Genomic DNA, 5,458 nt, shown 5'->3' on the forward strand with positions numbered 1-5,458 from the left:
TATGGTCCCGGTGTTTGCTGGCATTCAAGCAACATCCGTTCTTTATCTCGCTGTGTTATCCTCAGGAGAGTGATATTGTTCATGGTAACCTGGTTGAAATACGGGAATTTAATTAAGGGGACAGAGGTGGCCGTTCCTACTGGGCTGTTTGCCTGTGGCTGAAAAGAAATCCTTCCCTGCAGTTAGCCAAGCGGGGAGTGGGGGTGGGCGGGGATCATTGGCGCTGAGCTTTTCGCATTTGGCTAGCAGGGATCTTCCCTGATACCAGCCACGCGGTGTGGGGAGGGATAAAGTGATTATCCCAGAGACTTGGATGCGGGGGGGATTAGTTTGGTTTCTGCAGGGATCTTCCCTGATACCAGCCACACGGTGGGGGGAGGGATAAAGCGATCATCCCAGAGAATTGGATGGTGGGGAGGTTATTTTGGTTTCTGCTGCTGCACGTTAACAGGAAAACCGCAGCCCTCAATGGGCTTTGCTTGGTATGTGGGAAAGGAGAGCGCTGCTTTTCTGAAGGCTACAAGCCGAAAGACAATGGCTTACCATGGCCACATGCAAGCTGAATTCTGTGGCCCAGACCTGCGTCTGTGCTCTCTACCACCAAAGCCACAGGCACTCAATATTAAGATGCAAAATGCGACCTTGTGCCAAAATCACATGTTCTATGTAATGTGAATAGTGTTGTTCATTATGAAAGAGTATAAGCATTTGTTCTGTAAAATGTAACTTTTTAAATACTTCTCTACCTTTTTTCCCTCCCTCCCGCAGCTGCAAATTTTTCAAGCCTCCCTCCTCTGTCCTGAAGGTTATCTCAGATAAGGTGGTGAAAAAAAAGGACGTGAGACGAAATGTTCTCTGAAATCATGGAATCCACCCGCAATGAAAGAGCTCATCTGAATGAGTGGAAGGACACGGTATCAAAGTACAGGAAAGATGCCAGTGAACGTGAGGACAGCAGGGACGCTCGAGATGAGAGGTGGCAGGCTGCAACGCTGGGGCTGCTGCTTGATTAAATGGACATGCTCTGGCGTCTGGTGGAGCTTCAGGAACGGCAGCAGGATCACAGAGTGCCGCTGCAGCCGCTGTATAACCTCTCTCCCCCCTTACCATGTTCCATAGCCTCCTCACCCAGAAGTGTAAGAACGTGGGGGGGGGGAGGCTCCGTGCACCCTCCCACTTCACCCCAGTGGACAGCCCAAGCAAAAGGCTGTCATTACTTTGAACTTTTTAGTGGCCTTTTCCTTCCCTCCTATCCTCCTCCCAAACCCCACCCGGGCAGTTCTCTCCCTATGATTATAATCAATTCATAAAGAATATATGATTTTTAAACAATAGTGACTTTATTTCCTTTGAAAACAAGCTGTGATCGAAGAGGGGAGGGTGGTTTGCTTACAGGGAATGAGTCAATCAAGGGGCAGGTTTTCAACAAACAGAACTTTCACACCGTAGCCTGGCCAGTCATGAAACTGGTTTTGAAAGCTTCTCTGATGCGCAGCGCTTCCTGGTGTGCTCTTCTAATCGCCCTGGTGTCTGGCTGAGCGTAATCAGCGGCCAGGCGATTTGCCTCAGCCTCCCACCCCGCCATAAAGGTCTCCCCCTTACTCTCACAGAGATTGTGGAGCACACAGCAAGCAGCAATAACAATGGGAATATTGGTTTGGCTGAGGTCTGAGTGAGTCAGTAACGTGTGCCAGCGACCCTTTAAATATCCAAATGCACATTCTACCATCATTCTGCACTTGCTCAGCCTGTAGCTGAACAGCTCCTGACTACTGTCCAGGCTGCCTGTGTATGGCTTCATGAGCCATGGCGTTAAGGGGTAGGCTGGGTCCCCAAGGATAACTATAGGCATTTCAACATCCCCAACGGTTATTTTCTGGTCTGGGAAGTAAATCTCTTGCTGCAGCCGTTTAAACAGAGTAGTGTTCCTGAAGACACGAGCGTCATGAACCCTTCCCAGCCATCCCATGTTGATGTTGGTGAAACGTCCCTTGTGATCCACCAGTGCCTGCAGCACCATTGAAAAGTACCCCTCGCAGTTTATGTACTGGCTACCCTGGTGCTCCGGTGCCAAGATAGGGATATGGGTTCCATCTATCGCCCTACCACAGTTAGGGAATCCCATTGCAGCAAAGCCATCCACTATGACCTGCACATTTCCCAGAGTCACTGCCTTTGGTAGCAGCAGCTCAGTGATTGCTTTGGCTACTTGCATCACAGCAGCCCCCACAGTAGATTTGCCCACTCCAAATTGATTCCCGACTGACCGGTAGCTGTCTGGCGTTGCAAGCTTCCACAGGGCTATCGCCACTCGCTTCTCAACTGTGAGGGCTGCTCTCATCTTGGTATTCTGGCACTTCAGGGCAGGGGAAAGCAAGTCACATAGTTCCATAAAAGTACCCTTACGCATGTGAAAGTTTCACAGCCACTGGGAATCGCCCCACACCTGCAACACTATATGGTACCACCAGTCTGTGCTTGTTTCCCGGGCCAAGAATCGGCGTTCTACGGCTATAAACTGCCCCATTAACAGCATGATCTCCAAAACGCCAGGGCCCGCGGTTTGATAGAATTCCATGTCCATGTCCTCATCGCTCTCGTCGCCGCGCAGCCATAGCCTACTCCTCCTCGCCTGGTTTTGCAGGTTCTGGTTCAGCATAAATGTATGATAACGCGCGAGGTGTTTACAATGTTCATGACTGCTGTCTTGAGCTGAGCGGGCTCCAGGCTTGCCGTGGTATTGCATCTGCACTGTTCACCCAGGAAAAAAGGCGTGAAACAGTTGTCTGCCATTGCTTTCCCGAGGGAGGGGGAGGATGTACCCAGAACCACCTGCGGCAATGTTTTTGGCCCCATCAGGCATTGGGATCTCAACCCAGAATTCCAATGGGTGGAGGAGACTGCAGGAACTATGGGATAGCTATGGGATAGCTACCCACAGTGCAACGCTCCGGAAGTCGATGCTAGCCTCAGTACATGGACGCACACCACCGAATTAATGTGCTTAGTGTGGCCGCATACACTCGATTTTATAAAATCGGTTACCAAAAATCGAATTCTGTAAATTCGGAGTAATCCCGTAGTGTAGACATACCCTATATCACACCGAGGGCTAGATATTCAGGCATGTAAACCCATGCTAAAGGGCAACTGTATGCATAGATGTTAGAGGCACTTCAGTCTGACTCTGTTAGCACCCAAGCAGATTGGCATGTGCCAAAAATGGAATGGGAAAGGGGTGCGTGGGATGGTCTGAAAATATCACAAACATGTGTGACCAATAGATGATTGCCTTTGTTATACATATACACACAGTTTAGACAGAAGATAGCCAAGTTTCTTTTTATCTCCTAAAAAGCATTCTCTGGGCCTATTCATGATGTATCCTGGTGCTATGGCTTTACAAATAATGTAGATGCTAGGGCAGGAGTAGGCAATCTACGACACGCGTGCCAAAGATGGCACGCGAGCTGATTTTCATTGGCACTCACATTGCCCAGGTCCTGGCCACCGGTCCAGGGGGCTCTGCATTTTAATTTAATTTTAAATGATGCTTTTTAAAGATTTTAAAAACCTTTACATACAAAAATAGTTTAGTTATATATTATAGACTTATAGAAAGAGACCTTCTAAAAACATTACAATGTATTACTGGCACGCGAAACCTTAAGTCAGAGTGAATAAACGAAGACTTGGCACACCACTTCTGAAAGGCTGCCGACCCCTGTGCTAGGGGCTTGTCTTTGAGGAAAAGTTTTACCAGTCATATTGATATAGTCCCTGGGCCTACATTGATGGTATAAGAGTGACTTTCTGCTGTTTATCTTAGCCCTTTTCCCAAGCTACATAACTGAACAGTGCCTTTATTAAGACCATGATTTTTAATAGCTTACTACTGCAATCTGTAACCCACTAGCTCCCTTTTTTTTTGTCCTATGACTGCCGGCATGTTAACAGGCCACTTCACCTTGAATGGTGCCTTAGAATATGTGCTAACCACTTATGCTAAAGAATCTGTTCCACCTTGTATTTAGCTATAACAAGTACCTTCCCCGGACCTGAAGAAGTGCCCTGTGCAGCTTGATAGCTTGAACCAACAGATGTTGATCCAATAAGAAATATTACCTCAGCCACCCTGGCTCTCTAATATCCTAGGATCAACCCTGCTACAACACTGCAAACTCAGGGTAACCCATTTTGGGGCTGCCTTTTAAATATTGTTTTGTGCTATATTTCTATTTCCAGTCTTATTTCTGTGGGGATGGTGCTATCTCACAGAAATGGTCACTGAGTTAGTGTTTGGTGGATTTGATTCCTTCAGTCTGCCCATCTACTGAAAATAATGCATTAGCACACTTTTTACCTATGTCAGCTGCAGGAAAATCCTAATTAGGAGTGTTCATTATACTGTCTGGTGTGTACTGTATATACCACACCTGATGATCATGTGCTCTGATTACGTACTTGGACTAGGCTGAGCCTGATATAAACATATTGAGTGTAATGTAAATATATAGATACTTGTACATTTACCTTAATTTTTATTCAGTTACTATCAATGGCCATATTATTGCTGACATTTAAATTAGTCTATTTATTGCAACAAAAGTTGGCTCCAGGTTCTCCCCACATCAAAGTTTGGAAAGATTAGGACCTGGGGAATTTTTAACTCAGCTCTGACAACAAAGAGTTTTCATTATATTTTTTTTTAAGATGATTTTAAAAAATAATAGTAAAATACCCGCTACTGAACCAGAGGAGTTTCCAGATGCAGTAAAAAAGAGGTAATTCAGATTAAAGAGTGTCCTGGTATACAGTAATAATTGTATTAGAGATGAAGAAACAGTACATTACCACGCATTTAGATCAACAGAAATGATAGGTGGCTCCATAGCTCAGTGGTTAGAGCACTGGTCTTGTAAACCAGGGGTCGCGAGTTCGATCCTCGCTGGGGCCTTAAACTTATTTTGTTTGCGAGAACGTGCTAAATAAAATTTTAGGGCAGCAAGGGGAAGAGGGCAGCTCCGGCCCGCAGGTAGCGCCAGCCGCTCTGCTCTGTTGCACGCGCCCAGCGCGGGGGCTGCGGCGCTTCCGCCCCTTGCACAGCCCCGGAGCGGAGACCAAAGCCCCAGCAGGGCGAGTCCCGCGGCAGGCTGCAGGGAAGTTGTTACGCATCTAGCCCCTGCTTGCTTCACCGGCAGCGCCGCGCTGGGGGGGCTGGGACCGGACCCCCGCACGCCGGGCTGGCGGAGCGTAGGGGAGACACACGGGACGCTGCAGCCGCTGCTCTTCGTCTTCGCTACCGGCCGCTGACGCTGAAGGACAAAACCGCGGCGCGCCGGTTTCACCCCGGAAACCCCCCTCTGGGCCCCCCGCCCGGGCCGCTGAGAACTGGGGCCCTGCGACTCCCGCCCTTGGCACGTGTGTGTGTGTGTGAGGGGGCGGGGGGCTAGCGCAG

At 48.4% G+C, this 5,458-nt stretch overlaps 1 non-coding gene across 1 annotated transcript; it reads left to right on the top strand.

Annotated features, from left to right (window-relative positions):
* The first annotated feature begins 4,884 nt into the window (after positions 1-4,884).
* Positions 4,885-4,957, top strand: TRNAT-UGU (transfer RNA threonine (anticodon UGU)). Its single transcript has one exon. It is a non-coding gene; the product is annotated as a tRNA-Thr (tRNA).
* The last annotated feature ends 501 nt before the right edge of the window (positions 4,958-5,458 follow it).

Source organism: Malaclemys terrapin, chromosome 3 (genome assembly GCF_027887155.1).
Source record: "Malaclemys terrapin pileata isolate rMalTer1 chromosome 3, rMalTer1.hap1, whole genome shotgun sequence".
Classification (NCBI taxonomy): domain Eukaryota; kingdom Metazoa; phylum Chordata; order Testudines; family Emydidae; genus Malaclemys; species Malaclemys terrapin.